The sequence below is a fragment of the Cryptotermes secundus genome, unplaced genomic scaffold (assembly GCF_002891405.2).
Source record: "Cryptotermes secundus unplaced genomic scaffold, Csec_1.0 scaffold719, whole genome shotgun sequence".
Classification (NCBI taxonomy): domain Eukaryota; kingdom Metazoa; phylum Arthropoda; class Insecta; order Blattodea; family Kalotermitidae; genus Cryptotermes; species Cryptotermes secundus.
The window spans coordinates 343,045-364,472 of NW_019719368.1; the positions used below are offsets into that span (position 1 = coordinate 343,045).

The 21,428-nt window shown below is 43.5% G+C and overlaps 1 protein-coding gene across 2 annotated transcripts in view; it reads right to left on the reverse strand.

The window, feature by feature from the left end:
• Positions 1–21,428, reverse strand: part of LOC111865127 (GTP-binding protein Di-Ras1) — a 333,795-nt gene that overhangs the window by 301,262 nt on the left and 11,105 nt on the right. The gene's annotated exons all lie outside the window — the stretch shown is intronic.

The window sequence follows — 21,428 nt, forward strand, 5'->3', positions numbered from 1 at the left end:
ATCACAGGTTTTAGGTTTTATATCCATTTGTGACCTATTTACCGACTAGTAGAAAAAGAGACACGATACGGTGAAACAAAATTCTGCTCCCTCATTTGTAGCCTACAAAAGAACTTCCATTCATGTAACGTGCTGACACTCGACAATTCTTTGCCATGTTAACATGTATTCGAACAGCGACGCTGATAATCTTTATGCCCACAAATTTTTTGTATAGATACAAGGGACATGCTGTGTCCAGCGAGCTCAAACGCTTGAGTTTCATTTCCATACACGGGATACTGCGCGGTTCAGTGACATAGGCTGCTCCCGTATACTGAATTACGGAAACAATTTTGCACTAACAAACTAAATTAACAAAACCGGAACACAGGGATAAAAAAATATGTCCGGTATGGTATTCCTTTACTTACGGATTGAATTAACAGTTCAAATTTATCTCTCTAGTCACGAAATAAATGCTATGATAGAATAGGAGCGTGTTACTTTGCACGCAGTAGAGGAAGAGAGGTTAGAAATATCGATTCCATAGGATTCACTGGCAGACGCTTCAAAGAGATTTTTCTCTTTTGTGGTTTATATTACGTATTTGCCAGTATCTCAGACTACAAAGAGTGCCCAAGGAGGATAGGTCAATAGTCTAGGACGTCATAGTATCGGACATTCTAAGCAAAAAAGTGTATGTGTACATGTGTCCTATTCCTAACGGTTTCCGGGATACAGCTATTTCACTGTACATTTCCAAAACTGTTGATAAGAAAGAGACATTACGTACTGTTTCTAATACCGGTATTTATTGTTCAAGTGACAAAGTTGGTACAGTTTACCTAGTGTAATACATTTCCGAAAATTCCACCGTCAACATCAATTCACTTTGCAACTCGTGTGAGGACATGGCGTGTTGCTCTTCTGTACAGTGTACAGTGCACTGTACAGTGAAATAGCTCTATCTCGGTGCAACTCGTGTGAGGACATGGCGTGTTGCTCGTCTGTGTAGTTTACAGTGTACTGTACAGTGAAATAGCTCTATCTCGGTGCAGCTCGTGTGAGGACATGGCGTGTTGCTCGTCTGTACAGTGTACAGTGTACTGTACTTTGAAATAGATCTATCTCGGTGCAGCTCGTGTGAGGGCATGGCGTGTTGCTCGTCTGTACAGTGTACAGTGTACTGTATAGTGAAACAGCTCTATCGCGGAAACCCTTCGGAATAAGACACATGTACATGTACACACTACTTAGAGCGACCGATACTGTGACCACCCAGAATATTGACCTTTCCTCCTGGGGCACCCTGTGTAGCATCTAATCACAGGATTGGTGAATGACAAATTTGAAAAAGATTCGTAAGGAAGTGGTGGTGGCCGAATAGAGATAATATCCCGCCATCTGGCTAGAGGGACTGTGAGACTGTCCAACTTGAGCTTCATAAATCCAACTTCCACGTTCAGGCTACAATTCCTAAACCTCAGATTACTGAAAGCAATGCTCAGATGTGCAAACGGTGGTGTTACGACCACAAAACTTGGACATGAGACAACTGGAAACGCGCGCTCGTGATATGGTCAGATGAGCCGTCCTTCACGCAGTTCCCTACATCAGGAAGAGTTTGCGTTCGAAGAACACCCAGAGAAGCCTACAGTCTAGAATGCACGGCTCCAGCAGTGAAACACGAGTAAGATTCTGTGACGGTTTGGGCAGCAACATCGCGGTACAGTGTTCTATTGGTCCCATTACTGCAAGGGAGTGGGTGTACAGGTTGGGTAATTAGGTGCATCCCATGGTCCAGACGTTATTTCAGAAAAAAGATGACAGATGTCCCCATTCACACAGCTGGAACTGTTCAGGCATGGTTTGAGGAGCGTGAAGGTGAACTTCAGCGTCTTCCCTGGCCACCAGGTTTGAACATCACTGAACCACTCTGGTCAGTACGGAGACTTAGAGTGAGGAACAGATTCCCACCTCCAACAGCTCTAAAGAGACCTGAAGATATTCTTCGAAAAGAATGGTGTAAAATTCCGCTAAATACAGTTTAAAACTGTACTGCAGGTAAAAGTTGGTCCCACGCCATTTGTACATTATATGTATTGTCCCCATTATTTTGCCCAACCTCTGTATATTACATATATATATATTCTCAAGTGACCGACCATAGACGGAGTTTATGTTGGACTCCTACAAATCATTACTGCAAGTAGTTACAACCATTTTTACTAAATGATACCCTTCTGGCTTATAACAGCACGCACTAAGATTTCTCAGCCTGCTGTGTCTTCACCGGTTGTCGCCTGGTAACGGCTCCCAACTCCGTAGCTTCTTCAGCTTCCGTGTTCACGTCACTACTGGCCAGAGACTGTATCACAAGTTACCTGTCGTTGCTACGCAACAGATTATAATAATGAAGACTTCTCCGCCTCCCTCGCCTCAACGGGGGGGGGGGACTGTCTGTCTCCAAACTGCTAACTGCAAACTACTCGATTCTCTACATTATGACACAGACTGACGTTGCTCAAGTCATAGTCAAAATCATGTTACTGCCGACGGTCAGTCGGTCAGTCTATCTTAGCGTCAAGCACCAACCTGGCGCCAAAATCTTAACTTTTGTTACTGTCAGACAATTGAGAGTTTGTTGAATTGGTGCGCCCTCTCTGGAGAGAGGACGGACCTGCCGTTTACAACCGCTGCTGGTCCTCGCCAGCGCCGTCATTCTCAGGTCTGAATCCCGTGGTACTCATAATCACATTTTACTGTCTCAGATTCGAGACTCCCCCAACATGGAGGGCCAGAACCCCATATTTATATCCCCCAGGAATAGGACGGCCCGGTTATACCTCCAGGCACCGGGTTCCCTTTTTGACGTCTCCTACGACTCACATTTCGAACCCCCCCCCCGTCTCCCCCACGACGAAGTTGGCTTATCTGTGTTTCGATTCATTAATTATAGCCTGTGAATGGACCCAACAGAGAACACAGCTTGTCACAATTCCTCTATTGTTGCATGCATAAATGTTACGCTCACGTGGAGTTTCTTGTTCCACTTTTGCGTGACTGTTTACTGCGCCGTAACCTTGTAACGGACGTCTTTTCTGGTTAAACTATTCAGACTTTCAACGGACATGCCATACTAAAGTTATCTGCCAATAAAATGCTGTGCAAATATTACAGCAACATCCTACTGCTGTCGCAATAAGGGATATTGCCTGAACAGTATATGCGACTCAATGTCAGTCAATAAAAGTAATCATATTTTCACATCAATAACTTGAAACATGTTGCCATCCAATAGCTCGCAATACTGCCAATTAATTTTAATGTAAAATGTAACCCGTATGCATGATGTAATATTTCAGAAATACACTTACCATCCAAACTAAAACTGACAGCGCGTTTTATTAACGAATCCTATATAAAAAGTAAAGCCATTCCTGTAACAGGCCGTGGAGGCCCATAGGATTGCGAGACGTCGAGGCTCCCACATTTTCTAGACAATCGGCTCACGGATGGCGGCTGGGTTGTCAGCCTTACGCGCCGGCCGCCTTTTACTCTTAGGAAGATTCCTGGTACTTATTTCTGTTAGTGGCTGAGTCTACCCCAGGGCCATATTGCGGCTGGAAAGATTAGGCCAATTGAAAAATGCATTGACTCCATACAGAATCGAACCCGCGACCTCCATGCTTGTAGCATAGTGCCCTAACCAGCTACACTAGTCGACTGTCGATATTAATAAGTTTCAACAATCAAAATAACGTCACGAACCTCCAAGTAAACTGCGGAATACTGACATGTGACCTTCCCACTGCGGTGGCTATCAGAAGAGCAAGTTGCTTCCATCTTCAGGGCGGAGGAGAAAGTCAAGCAACCAGCAAATCATACTTGCATCTTATTTAATTGGGTTACTCTTCGATCCTGAAACGTGAGCAGTATGTTCCTCCTAATTGTCTATAAATTTCTGTTAGACATCACGGCGTCACGTCCCAGAAGGCACGCCCTCCATAGTCACTGCCGCCAGAACTTCAAGCACAGCGTAAATGTATCGTCATCATCATCATGGCCTGTTCCGGCCTCTGAAAGGGTAAGTAGGTCTCTCAAACTGAAAAAGTGTGGGCGCCCGAAGTTTCGTCTTCTATTTGGGTTGTATGTTTGAATTTTCTTCGGTATCAGACAGACGGATAAATTTAACGTAATTGGAGTAAATCACAGGTGCAATAAACCCTCGCATAATTCGGTTACAGTTAATGTGGATCAAAATATGAAACTTGAAAAAGAATTTTGTTCACAGTTGAGTACACACTTTAAAAAGACACGTGGGGTTTAGGAGCAAGAGGGCTTTCAGGCTTGTTGAGGGCAGCTGGAGAGACTGAAACCTTGCAAGGAAGTATCCAAGATTGGCTTCAGCTGGATAAAGGAGACCCTGGATTGCAGCTTCTGACAGAGCAAGAAATTGCTGCAGTGATATTTACGTGTATTTATTTATTTTCATAAGAACTACCTATATTATTAAATTTTCATGTATTTATTTTCTAATTGCTTTTAGGAGTATTTTTGCTGCATTAATACGGACCTTTGTGACATCTCCCCTTACTATTAGTCACGATAAGCAAGGGTGTACTGTAATGTTATTTATAGCCCTTCTAAAAGAACTGTCACAATGTGCAGTGAACTATTAAGGCCATCGTGATATTTTGCTGCACTGAACTAGTGAAGCATTTTGTGTCCGGTATGCAGTTGTTAAACTGCAATGCCAGAAGCTAGCCAAGGTAACCTGGTCAATGCACGCTCGGATGCTTAGCCCCAAGGTTATTGGGTCAATGCTTGCTCGGTAGTCGTTGTTTTTCCCCAAAGACGATCCTATAACGGCTCTGGCCTGCCACATGTTCGCCATCTACACAGACCTTTCCCCTCTCCTCCCTATTGGTTTCCCACGTGGCCCACCCTCCCTCGCTCCCTGTTCTTATACAGAAGGGAGTTTTCGACTGGTGGCTCAGTCTGCAGCCACCTACTCACACTGGTTCCTCGCTCGCGGATTGGAAGTGATACGTTCCTCCGAAACGTCAGTTCAGGCAATATCTACATGGCGCCACACCCCAGAATGTTATGTTCTTCATAACGAAACTTCACTAGACCTCTTCTAGTTCCGTTAGCTAGGAAAAGCTAATATTAATCCGTTGTCTTTTCTGCGGTTGTAAACGAAATGATGTTCCCAAGGATATATTTAATTCACTCTGTATCTGATATATGCCAGGGAACAGACATGAGTATCGATTATCGGGATATAACGTACAATAAAATGGCGACGAAATAGAAACTAAAAGGGAGACCTCTATGAAGTTCGCTAGGCACCTGACAATGATGGATTCCCTTCCTGTCATTGGAACAGTTTCGTGTTCAACATTACAAGACCTTCTAAGTTCAAGTACATGTACTGCACAAGTACATCTGTACTTCTGACACGAAGAATATATTCCCAGGCTATTTCTGTGATTGTATTACGTTTAGAGATGTTATTTACATATCAGGAAAGAACGCGTTATGATGCAAATGGTATACATACAATATATTAACATACACGTCAGCAATCTGATGTAATATCAGGGCCTAACCCACTCTACAGGTCCCATTAAACCTTTTCGGGGAATCCCATTTCCAGCCATACTGGTCCATGATGAAGCCTAAATTGAGTAAGGCCATAAATATACTTTTCCTTACCCTGAACCACTTCATAAATTTTCTTTTAACGTGATATTGCAGATTTTCACACACACACACACACACACACACACTCTATATATACATATATATGTATTCCATTTTCATAAATACTGATCTACAATAAAATTTAATTTTCCCAAGTCAATGAATGAACTTCCCCATGCGACCCATAAAATGATTAAAAGTGTTATAGGAATTCGTTATGGGGCTCACTAATTTCCAGTCTTGTACTACTGCATCCTGTTTGTGATGCTTATAAATAAATGACGGACTTTTATCAGATACACAGATGATTTCCGAATCCATATAAACTACATTGAGGCACGCGACAGCATAGGTTGAGGCACTATGCGGTTTAGCTTCCTGACGAGATCAACTGGATTTTTCAATTGATCTAATTCTTCTAGCTGCATTATTGCCCTGGGATCGAATCAGCCTGTAACAGAAATGAGTACCAAGAATCTTTCTGTGGGTTAAAGACCGGCCTGCGAGTAAGGCTAACAAACTTACCGCCATCTGTGAGCAGATTGTGTAGAAAATGTAGGAGCCTTGACGTCACAAACCCTATGGGCCTCCACGGCCTGTTTCAGGGATAGCTTTAACTTTTTTTTTATTTTTATAAACTAAACTAACTAAACTAACAAAAAATGTTTTATACTAGCACTGTAGTTTATATGTAGTCTGCCACCTTCAATATACAACCTCAAAGAATAACCTGATGACGGTCTACATGGGCGGAAAATAATTCGTGAATTCATAAGTAAAAAGCATTTTTTCTGCTACGGCAACGCCTTTCAATATCTGTCACTAATTTGCATCCATCATTAAAAAGTGTTAAATGAACATGTGAACTTCAGAGAACACCATTCACTAATTCTGTGTACTACATTATGAAGCAAGCCCATGTGCTATTCAATTTTATTCATGTTACAATTCAATACCCAGTTAAATTTGAAGAGCATTAACAAGGACCGACAACTGAAACGAACATTTCGTTAATGATAGAAGTTCAAACAAAACACCAGACAAATGAAAAAAGTTAATATTAAATAAACTTAAAGAGATTACGAATTTTGTGTAAACGTAGGCTATTTAGCAACTTCTGCTGCAGTCAGCCGCTATATCAACTGAGCCTGCATACTTCTGTCGGTATAGCAAAGGACTACGGGCTGGACGGGCAGGGTTCCATTCCCGGCAGAGGAGAAAAATTTTTCTCTACTTCATAACACCAAGTGCGCCCATCTATCCTGCTACCCAAGGGGTATCGTTTTTTTTTCCTCCGGAGTAAAGCTGATAGAGCGTTAAGTTGACCACTCTCTTCTATATAGTGCCGAGGTCAAGAATGGGGGAGCTATACCTCCACTCCCCTTGTCTTCATGGCGAGGTGCTCAATTTTCTTAAGGCTAGTTGGTAATGACATCAAATATTACTGTAGAGGCTCAAATTCGAGATGAGAGATTGTAAGGCATTACCCAACGTTCACGACTTGCGAAAAGCTTTTCACAGTTATTACAGTAATCTGTCAACACCTGGACAGGCAAATAGGTTAAGAATGTCGCTGGTCAGCAAGTATGTGTACCCGCAGTAGCAAGAAGCTTGCCTCACTCGGTCACTGGAGTATCGTAATAGTACCGCATACACCGCGATGAGACGCCAGGTGTCCGCCCACAACCACCAATAAGAACCAATTAAGATGTTACTATAAGAATTGAGGACACTGAGGGGGAGTTACCTACCCTCTGTCGTCAACGCTGAATTAGCAAATTAAAACTATAAATTACGGAATTTCGGGGGACTTGGGATTCTGATCTAACAGATAATATTGAGTTGTCAGCAGGAGGCGCTATTCAATATGGGTCTGAAGAGTGCTGGAAGTTAGCCTGCATTCTTCTATGTCAAGTAAGTCTCTTTACGCATAACAGCCATGCCGGTTAATAATATTGTTGATAATAGTATTGTGGATAAAAGTGTTGTTGTGAGATTTGAATGTGCAAACTCAAGTGTACCCGGTGAGCCCTTAGGGGAGGATGCTAGAATCATGTACCATGTAATTGCCGAGGATGGTAGTCAGGCAATAAGGGTTTTATAGTGAATGTGTCAAGGTTATGGTTAGCGTGTAGTGATAAATATAGTATGTGGGTTTTAATTTGTATAACTAAGGGTAGATTATGTATAAGAGTGAAAGAACGAAGGACAGTGTAACTGTATTAATGAATAGTAAGGAACAGGATTACGTGGAAAGATTAATCCTTGCCGATAGTCAGGAGTCGAAGAGAGAGAGAGAGACTCCAGTTTTACACCCCCGAAGGGGGAGGTTCCTAGCGTAGCCGCAAGTCAATTCACTATGTAGTCCCGACTGAAAGTCGGCCCGGTAATAATGTAAATATTGTAAATCATGTAAATATAAGAGTGTAAATAGATAGAGTAGATAGGATAGGATGTACCGGGATTGTGATTTAACCCTCTATAATCAACTTTCCCACGACCGATCCCGAGCCATCCTGAGCAAAGCGAGGGCTGAACGGACACAGGCAGCAGTTAGTGGCCTTGATACCAACGCCCCTTAAGGTGTATTGATGATGTAACACGTGGCTACCTGTAAACTATATGAGGAGTTGTCAAGAGGGAGCTATGACTATATGCTCAGGGGGTAGTCCCCACGATAGAAAAGAACAGACGATAAGTAGAGGCGAGTCAGACCACACGCCCGCTCTACGCCAATAATAAGAGGTGACTGCGCCGAAAGGGCCAGCCAACAGAGAAGGCGCGACTACGTGCTACCGGACCTTGGCACTTACATCACCTCACATAGGACATATAACAGATGGTGGCAGCTTTAAGTGAGAGAAGGGAGCCCCGAAACCGGAGAATCCTGGCCGAGGGTAAGCTAGGCTTATGGTGTTGACTCCTTACAGAGTAAGCTGAGGAGACGAGGAGGGGTATCTCCACGCCCCCCCCTGCTCCGCGGCGTAACAGTGGTGGCAGGGAGGGCTACCTCCACGCCCCCCTGCCGCCAGGACATAACAATTACCTTGAAACACGTCGTTTTCTGGGACCTGGCGAAGTGTCGATATTGTATGAACCGACGTTTCGGAAGAGAATATCGCCTCCATCTTCAGGGTATAAAAATAAGCGAGCGAGAAACCAGCGTGAGCAGGTGGCTGCAGACTGCTATGCGTTCCTCCGAAACGTCGGTCCACACAAGATCTACACAGCTCCACATCCCAGAAGACAGTATTCTTCAAAGCCATCGCTGTGAAAATTTCAAATCTTTCAGATATTACTTTCCTTCTTTCTTCAGCCCGTTAAGATTTCGAACTTCATTCCATATCAAATTTCAAATTTTCACAAAAAGTGACTTCTGGAGACCATATGAGTCACAAACGTTGTAAACTACGTGTAAGACTATACGGCGTCATAACCCACAAGACCATTAATAACTTCGTTCCGAATCGTCAGACCTCTAATCACAAGATACACTTTAAACTAATATTGTGGCATATATATTCAAAGCAAGAACTATGGAGCCATATAAACAGCCGTTGCTAGTGAACGGCTGTGAAACAATATGTGTTTCTAGGCAACAATTGCAAATAAAGAGGTTTCCGCGGCAAAAATCCGTGCGCAACAATAGAAGTACTGTTGGAAAATGGTTTTCTGCGGAGGTGCATGCCGAGGGGTTATAAGGGGTCAAAAATTGGAAAGTTGGAAGGGGGCCGCCATTCAGAGAGTACCTGAGCCCGGAAGCAGAGGAATAACTATTGTTAGAAGCCGGTATCAGGCAGATACTAATGCAGACACTTCGGGCTGGAAAAGACTTAGCCTATGTTCCAGTTATTTGTAAAGTGTGGAAATTAGCGACGGTGCTATGTACTAATTAAGTGTAATAACGAGCTGTGTATTATAGTGGTCAATAAATCCAACATCCAAACCAAAATCCATGCCAAGAATTACCCTAACACGTGACAATCATGCACAGAACAGGCTGGTCCATAGCTAACGCTCTGGACTTGTATTCGTTGAGTGCTCTGTTCGTATTTAAGCAAGACATTAGCTACCTTGACTGAGGATTTTCGCGATTTTCCACAGGCCCTCCAGGCAAATTTGGGTTAGTACTTGAAATAGGCCACAACCGTTTTTTTACGCTTTACTGGAAGCGCTTTCTACATATTGCTTTATAATACTCGTAACCGAAAGGCTCGCATAGACTTTGAGCACGAGTTCTACACATCAAAACAAAGAGAAAATGTCCATTTCAGTAAGTGTCCGGTAACATTTAATTTGTGAGTTATAGCTGAAAGAATGCATGAAGTTTCTCAGGTACATTCTAAACATGCTGTGAGAGATATCCCATCATGACGGGGCTGTAGGTAAAGGAGAACCAGCTGCATGTCCTCCATGCTCACCTGACTTTAATCCTCTGGGTTTTTACCTATGGGGACACCTAAACACCTTTGTGTATGCAGCTCCTGTTGACAACGAAGAGACACATTGCACTGCGCATGCCTTTCAGTCTACCCGCAACTGCCCCGGCATCTCTGAACGGATGTGGCGGTCCATGTTGGGACGCGTCGAGCCGTGCGTTGAATCTCCCGGAGTTCATCTTGAACACTGATTATAAATGTAGTCTTTCAGCTGTAACTCACAAGTTTACTGTTTCCGGACACGTGCTGATACGAATATTTTCTCTTGTTTTGGCATGTAGAACTCGTACCCAAAAATTTGTCCGTAACTTTCACTTACATCCTGTACACGGCCGAGATATTTCTTAATTCTTAACATCAGCAAAGTTTTCGAGTGGTAAATCAGTCATTCTTTAAGAATGACTTTCTCTGGGATGTGACACTAAAGATTCTTTGATATTTATGTAGGTTCTTCCCAAACGTCGATAAAATTCTACCAGACTCCAGAATCAAGAAATAGTGTTCATCCTTATACTTTTGAAAATCGCAAATCCAAAGACAACAAATGAATCTCTACACACAAACGCATTCATACTCTTAACGCACTACGGCTCCCTGTGCTACAGCTGACGTATTACAGGACTCGTGGAATGCAAAATGGCTGAAGCTGTGCCGTTAATCGAGCCTTTGTTGTTGGCTTGTTAGCCGAAACTTCGGCTTGGGGGTAATATGGGCGGGCGGGCAGGCAAGCACTCAAGTCATCAGAGCTCTGAGTGTCCACAAAACAAGTTAACAGCGTTATCTACTGACCAGAGACGATAAATCGATCACACGAACTCGTAAATCAGAGTGGATCGTCTCGACTTCGCTAAGTCCCTCATTTGTGAAATATACCTCGCAAACAGACGTTGCCAAGTATCATATTTTGAGCAACGTTACTTTCCTACAGCGATGACAATGAAGAGTCAGTTGTTCTGGGATATCACGCCGTGTAGTCTGATAGACGTTCACAGACGTTTCGGTGGACATATTGCCGCCATAATCAGTTTGTAAAATTGAAGAATGATTAATTTGGAAAGATTTGGAAGGCAAGTATTTGTAACGCGACAGGAGTTCTGTTCAGGTATTTGCCGGTAGGATCTGTCGAGATATTTGGAACCCTTCATCAGGATGGTCAATGTTCGGTCCGAAATTCTAAGCCAGGCAGCGGTGACCACAACTCCAAAGGGTTCAGTGTATGAATTACTTCTGTCTGACGCCAACAAGAAGTCAATCGAACCCTGACTGCACGTGTATGAATAAATTATATGAAATTTAGCTTATATTCGCGAGTTATAACTTGGTGGGTGGGAGCTTACTGGCTTTACTACTTACTATATAAGACTATCGACAAAATATAAACAATTTTAATACTGTTTTTACTATTGTATGGGTGTGAAACTTTGACCCTGGCATCAGTGTATGAACACGGCCTGAGGGTGTTTGAGAACAGGGTGCTGAGCAGAATATTTGGACCCACGAGGTGTGTAATAAGTGGACGTTGGAGAAAATTATATAATAAAGGGCTTCACAACCTGTACGCTTTGCTAAGTATAATTAGAATACTCAAGTGAAAGTGGATGAGTTGGGTAGGGCACGTAGCGCGCATGGGGGAAAAGAGGATTTCCTAAAGGGTTTCGGTGAGAAAACCAAAAGGAAGTACACCACTAGGAAGCTCTAGACGTAGGTGGGAGAATATTACTAAAATGAATCTTAGAGAAGAGAATAGGCTGGTATATACTGTATCTCTCTGTCTCAGGTTATAGACCAAATACCTGAACAGAACTTTTGTCGCGTTACAAATACTTACCTTCCAAATCATCCCAAATTAATCATTCTTCAATTTTACAAACTGAATATGGCGGCAATATGTCCACCGAAACGTCTTTGAACGTCTGTCAGACTACACGGTGTGATATCCCAGAACAACTGACTCTTAATTGTAAACACGGTGATGAACCTTGGGGTTCCTGTGAAGTTCTTGGGTGGCTGGGCAACTGGAAACTTCTCACGAGGAACTCAATTCCATGGAGTTAAATTCATAGGTAGAATTCTGTTGGACTATAATCAAAGTAAAATGTAATATACTTGTGCAAAAACACAGCTAAAAATAGTTTAATATTTTCAATATATTTACTTTGCAATAATGGCACAATCTCCGGTGAGGCGTTCTTTGATTCTAACACAGCGCTTTCAAAATGCATGTCCTTCTTCTGTATGAAGGTTAATTAACGGCTCATGATCACAGTTCAGTTCAGTTGCGTGAAATTACCAGGCTCATGACGCGGCACAGTCTGGCCTTCCGCATCATATGACTTGTAATTTTCAGACAGAAACCATTTCGCCAAAAAAAATTCTAATTTCGTTCCGTGTTCTTTTGACACAGACAACTCTTTATGTACATAAACATGAAACTTGAAATCACTGAAACTGAAATAAACCACGATTAATATCTGGGATGTGACGTCAAACATTCGAGTATCAGTTCATCGACGTTTCGGAGGAACGAAGTAATCGCAACGAGATAGCTACTGGTAACATATTAAAATGACCAACATAGAAATTCAACTGTTGACTTTTTGGGCGTTAGTCATCGTACTATTTTTATTTAAAACGACGTGTTCGGCGGCGTTTTGGATTGGATATTGGATTTGTTGACCACTTTAATACACAGCTCTTAACTACACTTAATCATAGTGCCATCGCTAATTTCCACACCTTAAAAATTACGCTTAGTTTTCCCAGCCTGCAGTGTCTTCACTAGACGTTTCCTAGTAATGGCCTCTAACGATGGCTATTCCTCTATTTCCGGGCTCAAGTCTTCTCTGAACGGCGGCTTCCTTCCAACTCTTCCATCTGCCTCTTATTGAGTCTGAGTCTTATGTTACGACCGATGGTCAGTCGGTCAGTCTGTCTTGGAATGAAACATCCATCTGGGGCTTACGACCAGATTTTTATTATTGTCGGACAGTTGTGGGTTTGTTGATGGGGCGCGCTCTCTCTGACGAGAGGAGGTGTCTGTCGTTTACAATTGTTGGTGATCTTCGCCAGTGCAGTCATTCTCGTGTCCGAGTCCCATGGCACTCGCGACCATATTTTACTGTCTCAGATTCGAGACTTCCCTTTTCGTCGCCTCCTACGACTCGCATGGGTCATGGTGGAGGTATTCGAACCCGACTCCTTTTAACCTCTATGCACCGACCGAGTATAAAACACCGTTTCCAGCAGTATCTCTATTCTTGAATGCGTATTCGTAGCCATGGGAACGTGTTTCCGAGCCGTTGCCTAGAAAGTCTATAAACGTTACATGACGTTTAGGCGACCGCATTGTGCCTCCATTCTCAGGTAAAATATTACTCACTTGGGTTCAACAGTCCAGTTAGTCCATATTTACATATCCACCCTCGTCTTCCTAATTGGCTCTTCCGCCATATCTTTCCATGCGTGCTACATGTTCAGCCTATCTCACCCTCCTTTGTTTAATGATAAGTTTTGCGAAGACTACAAATTATGATATACGTTATGGGATTCCGTCCCGCAAAATCCCCGTTACTTCCTCCCACTTAGGTCCAAATGTTCACCTCAGCACATTCTCGAACCCTCTGTCATGCCAAAAAGTAAATGTACCTGCAATATCGCGCGCACGCGCATGCGCACACGTACGTGTACAAATGAGTACAGACTGCCACTTCAGGGCAGCGTGCAACACGACCAACTCATCTCCACGTCTTCCTATCAGTACAAACTGACACCTGCCATTGCTTGCATTGTGACCAATCAGTGGTAACCAAACGGTGGGTCGCGACACGCCGAGTGGAACACAACAGAAAGTAAAGAGCATTATTTTCCGGAACGTGACGCCATGCGGTCAGGTATGGATCCCCTTCGTTATGGAGAAGGCCTGAGTCCTTCTGGTTACTTCCTTCGCTTACTCTTCGAGCTTGAACTGGGAAGGCTATTGTTCGTCCCTCACGTCAGCTGAAGTTAGCCTCAAATCCAACAAGATAGATAAAAAAATTTTCGAAAAGAAAAACTATGAGGTACAATATTAAAAACGTTCATGATTTATGCACAGAACGCAGAGGAAATGTGAACCGTTCATTCTGTGCGAAGAGAACAGATGGATCTTCACCTCCACGTCTTCCATAGGCAGTTCTAAAACGTTGCTTACTGGGGAACAACTCAGTGTTTACGTTAAATTATACGGAGATAAAAGCAAATTTATCCCTGTGGTTAAGTAACTAAACCCCACACCATGTTACTGTGCAGGTATACTTGAAATATTAAGCTCGGCTCTGTATGATGGTGAGCAATTTGGTGCTCCGGTGACATTACAGCGGAGAAAGGAGCCCCTTATGTGGGCAATATCCAATTATCCTCCTGATTATGTCGAGGTTTTCCTAGTGGTCTCTTTCCTTCTGACTCTCCCACGAAAGTCCTATATGCATCCTTCCCTTCACGCTCAGTACATGCCCTGGCAATCTCATCCTCCTTGAATCGACCACTTCAATTTGGCGAGGTGTATCATTTATGAAGCTCCTAATTACGCAGTTTGCTATAACCTGCCATTATTTCTTCCGCCTTTGGTCCAAATGCACTCAATTTATGTCCAAGAGACCACGTTTCACACCCAAGAAAACAAGGAGGGAAGATGCAGCGAGCTTTAACCTGTTCCTGCTCTGGATAGGGACTGGTGACGGGCTCTGCTGAATGTTGGGTGCTAAAAAGGCGGGGATATCCAAATAAGTTGGGCCACTATCAGCAGCTTAGGGAAGACTCTACTCCCTGAAATACATAGATCGTTTAGAGATATTTCAAAACAGTATTTTCTTCCTCTTTCTTTGACACCAATCGCACGAAAGCTAAACGTAAATTCGTCCCTACGCCACGAAAACGTAACGTGAGTGGAGGTATAACTCCACAATTCTTGTCCTAAGCACTGAATGAAGACTGCCGCTTTACCCCCAGCGAAAGAGCCCCCGGTACCCACTGGATAGGAGACTGGGTGGGCCCCAGAGCCGGTCTGGACGCTGTGAGTAGAGAAAAATCATCCATTGACGGGAATCGAAACCCGGCCCGTCCAGTTCCTAGGCCATCATTGTACCGATTGAGCTAATTAAATGTTAGTGTTTCTAAATGCAATAAATCACTCTGGTATAATAAAATACACGTATGTTAAATTGGGTCAGATAAGTGTTCGCTCGTAAATAAAACACCATCAAATAAACTGATGCAGAGTTTTACGGTAAACATGTCGTATGGTAGCTCACAATGCATGCAGCGATCAGGCCGGTGACACTGTACGTGCTTCCCCATATAGAGACTCTACCGATATTTTCCTCAAGTTACTACCTGTGGTTTATTATTTACAGAGACAAAAAACGGTAAAGGTATCCTTGTAACAGGCCGTGGAGGCCCATAGGGTTGTGAGATGTCGATGCTCCCACATTTTCTAGAAAATCGGTTCACAGAGGGCGGTGAGGTTGTCAGCCTTACGCGCCGGTCGCCATTTACCCCGAAGAAAATTTCTGGTAGTCGTTTCTGTTAGAGTGTGGGTCGACTCCAGGGCCACAGTGCGGCTGGAAGGTTTAGAACAATTGAAAACGCCAATGACCTCAACGGGAATCGAACTCTGGACCTTCCGGCCTGTATCATAGTGTCTTAACTAACTACGCTACCGCGTGGCCCAATTTAAAGAGATGTTTTATTAAATTTCTGAAATTTAAGCTTTTGGGGAGGGGGTTACGAACCGCCTGTGAACGGCTTCTATTTTCTGACTTAGAATGTTAATGTTAACCTGGCACTTACTCATTCTGAATGAACTCTTAAATAGGGCCGCGCCATAGCTCAAGCGGTTAGTCGCTGGCTTCCCACCGCTGCGGCCCGGGTCTGGTCAAGTGGGATTTGTGGTGGACAAAGTGGCGCTGGGGCGGGTTTTCTCCGAGTACTTCGGTTTCCCCTACCAATCTTCATTGCACCAATTGCTCCACAATCACCCTCACCTATCATCTGGGGCTCGTAGAATAGGACAGAAGTGGCCGCAGTACAAGGGACTTAGTCCCACCCCACTAGCAATAAAAAAACCCTTAAATATCGAATTTGAATAAAATTCGCCAAGCCATTCAGCCGCTATCGAGACGTACATAACAGCTTTCCAAAAACCAATTCGGCAGTTCTGAAAACGTGTAAATCCGTCCACATCTTGATGTAGTTTCTTTTCACTACCGCGGAACTACCTTATACAAGAAGTTAGGTTAGGTTAGGTTAGGTTAGGTTAGGTTAGGTTGGGTCTGGTTGGGTTAGGTTGGGTTAGGTTGGGTTAGGTTATTTGTCAGAAGGAAGATATGTAACGTTGTAGATCGCACTGTGTGCTCTTGATTTGAGGCTCCCATTACGTGACACGGTCGCCAGACGACCACACAGACCAGAGCATTAACATGTCTGTTACTGGGAACACTGAATGCTACATTATTAACTACACAGCGCCCCGACCTCGGTTAGTGCCAGTTGCTTCAAAGACCACGTCATCAGCAAATGTAACTCCGACAGCGGTTTCTGAGCACTTAGTACTAAAACACTCCGTTCTGCATAATGGTGAGCCGGTATAATCCGCTTCAAATCACGTGTCCTAGCATGTGGACGTAACACTTCACGAGAAGGTTTGATACTTGGCTGCGACAAGGGAAATCCTGAGGATTTAAGTGATTTTCCTCAGACTCACTATAATTAACATTTTAAAAGTGGATTCTAAAGGCTTCTGACGATGGTGTATAATACTCAGAATTACTGGGTTTTGGACCTTGCCCATCGTCCACTATTCTAGAAACTAAGGTAAAAAACACGACGTTTCGGAACTGGGTCTCTTTTTCGCCCTCAGGTGTCTCCCCCTCACCTGGGGACGGAAAAGAGATCTAGTTTCCGAGACTTTTTTTCTAGTTTCTTGAATACGGGACGACGGACAAGGTCCAAAACCCCAATAATTCTGACCTTTGAGAACATAATTGCTGCTAGCCCTCGCCAGCAAAGTGGAAAATTTCTGAATAATATGTACAGTTTCAATCCATATCTCGCACGTTTCGGGAGCATCTTAATTTTCTCTCCTGAATTTCGAGGTATCGAATTCCTCTGATTCGTTAGGAACAGTCTACCAATCTGCACGGGCTAACGAACAAGAAGTATTGCTCACAGCAATCACCATCAGAACCTCAAATCTACGTCATTTCTCGAAATTAAAATATGTAACGCGATTATAACACAACACCTGGGTCTTCTGAGAATCGTGTCCCCATTTCTTTGCTCCTAGTCCCCAGCTCAGTCTGTGGATCCAGCCCTTCTTACGCTCCTGGGTTTAAGCACAACGACGAGAATTTACAAACCACACGTTTTTTATTGCTAGTGGGGTGGGACTAAGTCCCTTGTACTGCGGCCACTTCTGGCCTATTGTACCAGCCCCAGATGATAGGCGAGGGTGATTGTGGAGAAATTGGTGGAATAAAGATTGGCAGGGGAAACAGAAATACTCGGAGAAAACCTGCCCCAGCGCCACTCTGTCCACCACAAATCCCACTTTACCAGACCCGGGATCGAACCCGGGCCGCTGCGATGGGAAGCCAGCGACTAACCGCTTGAGCTATGGCGCGGCCCCTTAAACTATACGTAAATATGTTAATAAATAATTAATATATTTTTACATTTCCCTTCTTATTTAGCTGTACCTCCAATTCCCACTGTGCCTTCATGCCCTGATGCTTAATTAATTATCGCAGGCACAACTTTAACCTTTTTAGCCTATCCTATTTTTCTATTATGGCTCTATGATCCTTTTGTTGGGCCTTGGCCGTTTCTTCAGTTTCTTAATCTATAGACAGTCGGTAAGACTTATTGGACGGAGTATCAGCCCGTCGCGAGGCCGTTACCTACACAGGAAAACACAGGATAAACGCACACAGACAGCTATTCCTTGATTGGGATTCGAACCCATGAACCTAGCGTCCGAGCTGGCGAAGACTGTTCATGACTTAGGCCGCGCGGCCACCGTGACCGGCAGCTTCTTTAGCCTGCATTTCCTATTTCGATAAATGGAAGGAAAATCATGAGTTACATTGCCTGTCTGTCTGTTTGTCTGCCTGCGTATCCTCCGCAAATTCTTTAGGTTTATGAAATCTCACTGCTGTGTCCCGCATGATTTTTTCGTTTTCTGTGCAGTCCGCGTTTTCTCGAAGGAAAGTAGAAGATCGGTTCTTCCAAGAACTTGTATTTTACTTAATGTCTCTTAGAAGCAAAGGTTCTTCCCCTTTAAAATAAGACAATTTACATTTATACAGCAGTGCAAGTGTATATCTTTGGCTCTGTGGGTTTAGTAGCACATTACGCTGAAGCCGATCGGACGTTTCGATATATATCATAGCCACATCTATCTCAAAATGGAATATCCATTATTCCTGTTTTATTTCATGCTCTTGTTGAAGTGGTTATGAAGACTGTTATTTAAGTGATATTGCGAAGTGCTGAGGTGACTATCACTACATCGCCTATACATAGTTCCGTCTTTCTAAACCCGGGCCCACAATTTCCACCGACCTGAATGGAAAACGTCTCCACTATTTATGAAATGAAACTCTGTAACAAAACACAGGACATTTAAGGCAAAAACTGGGACTACTTCTAGAACACTCTGTATTTTGTTATTGCTAGTGGGGTGGGACTAAGTCCCTTGTACTGCGGCCACTTCTGGCCTATTGTACCAGCCTCAGATGATAGCTGAGGGTGATTGTGGAGAAATTGATGGAATGAAGATTGGCAGGGAAAACCGAAGTACTCGGAGAAAGCCTGCCCCAGGGCCACTATGTCCACCATAAATCCCACTTGACCAGACCCGGGGTCGAATCCGGGCCGCCGCGGTGGGAAGCCAGCGACTAACCGCTTTAGCTGTGGCGCGGCCTAGAACACTCTGTATATCAAATAGAGTGGCCTGTATCTCTCATAATAATTACGGAATATCAGTAGAGATAAATTGCCAGCCCTAATAATCCTACCACCATACCGCAGTTTCAGTAGTCATAATCCACTGAAGAGGGTATGGGTTCATGGTGATGAAAGGGAATAATTTCTGGATACGAGCCGAGGACCCTTGATTCCTATTTCAGCTTAAATCACTTACACGCAATCGTTAACAGCATTATGGATATGCGTGTTGCACGTGAAACAAGGCTTCTCTATGTAGAGCCTGCCTCATCAACTGCGTTCTTGTTGCTAGGAAACACGCAAGGATCGCTGGGAGTCTGTCAGATTTTGAAACTTTTATGGCAATGAATTACACTGAACATAAATTATTTCGTAGCTATAAACCATGTAAGAGCATTACAGTATTTTTCATGGAAACTAGTGTCTGGCAATGTTCATTAATCACGTGTAATGTAGACTGAAAAGAAGTTAAGAAAGGAGAAGGAATCAAGGAAACAGAGAATATAAGATGGCTGCTAAACGTAGAGACGTATAAAGTTATTTTTCAGTGAATTACAATTGTTTTCTTCAATGCATCTATGTACTTTCGACGCAGCCGCAAATACTTGCAAAAACACTAGATGCAAGTAAGTAGCAGAAAGCCCGATGCTTATTTCATGGCCGCTGCTCAGCAACAGTCTACATGCCAAAATGCAACACATTCCTGGCAGGGCAAGAAATTCCTTTCTTCTGCAGAACTTCCAGACCTACTCTGGGCCCACCCAGCCTTCTATCAACTGGTAACGGGGGCAATTTCCCCAGGGGAAAGCGACCGGGGCGTGAAGCTGACCATTAACGTCACTATAATGCAGAGGACAAGAACGGTGGAGTTTTACCTGAACCCTCTGTACGTGTGCATGGTGTAGTGCTTAATTAATTAAGCATGGGGACGACTTTACCTTAATACTATGGCTCATTTGGTGAAACGTCGCGGACAAACCAGTGGCCCTCGTACCACCGTTTGAAAAACACTGACATAGTACATTATTTGTATTTAGTCAAAAACACGACTTATGAAACCAAAAAAAAAAATGAAACTTCATCATGACATAATCTCTTTTAAGAAGTTTTCGTAACTATATTTACTAGAAAGCTTCACACGCAACGTCGTCAGGGTCTCAATGCTTTTCTTATGGACGAAATAAACTGGAATGGGGGAGCTATCATGAACTCGAAGCCATGCCTGTGGCAGCAAAGCTAGCAACATCCTCTGGGTTCTCTCTCCAATAGGAACAAACCTTATTGTCTTCAATCTTTCCTTTAATACGCCATGGTGGGACAGACAGACTGACGGATGGTTCATCATTATATATAGTTACATGACGCCCGAAAGCCGGAATAGTGAAATCAGAGGAGACTCCATTCCTAGGCAACTGCTCGGTAAACAGATTCCCGCGCATGTGTTTCATACTGTGACATAACGCCTGAAAGCCGTCATAATCCATTGCAAGACAACGGTTCGCTAAAACACATCCGTGACGAGTGTGGCATGACGCCTGAAAGCTAGAGTAGTCCATTGCTAGACAACAGTTCGGTAAGCACATTCGCGCGGTAACGAATAGAAGCAGTAACAGACGAACTGTTAGAAATGGTGGTCTCTATTCGGTTCGCGTCGAAGTTGCAAAAGGAGAGTTCAATTCACTTCAATTCAGGTTAGTTAAGTTCAGTTCAGTTCACAGAGAGTTCAATCATTCTACATTCTTAAGATAGTTGAGTATTCAGCTGTGGAGTGCTAACCAGGGGACACCAGAAGCTGAAGAAGTGACCGACTCGTAAATCAGAACCAAGTCAGTCGCAGTGGAAGAGAAGACACTCGTAGTCCAGTAACGAATAGAGCGAGTCTTAGACAGCCATGGATTTTGAGCTGTTATAATTGATTATAATTTTAACAAAGGCAGCAATAAACCTCATCATCCAACCCAGAACCCTTTATTATTAGTCACGAAACTCCGGACACATGGCAATACCATTACATCTATGATCTCTTTGATAAAACTTCATATCCTGTGTCACTGATAGAGGCAGTAGGGGGTGATAATGATCCAGTTTATAATACATATTGTGGTATATGACGCCGTGTAATTTATTAGAAATTCAACGACATTCCAAATGAAACTACTGCCTCAATATTCAGGGTCGAAGAGTAAGCCATACAACCAGGAGGACGTTGGCAACAAGCAGAACGGTCGGTGATTGCCCAGTTCATTTACTTTGCTACCTTGAATATGGCTTTAGTGTTTTGTTCCGGGACGTAGGTGAGCTTCTACCAGACTACAC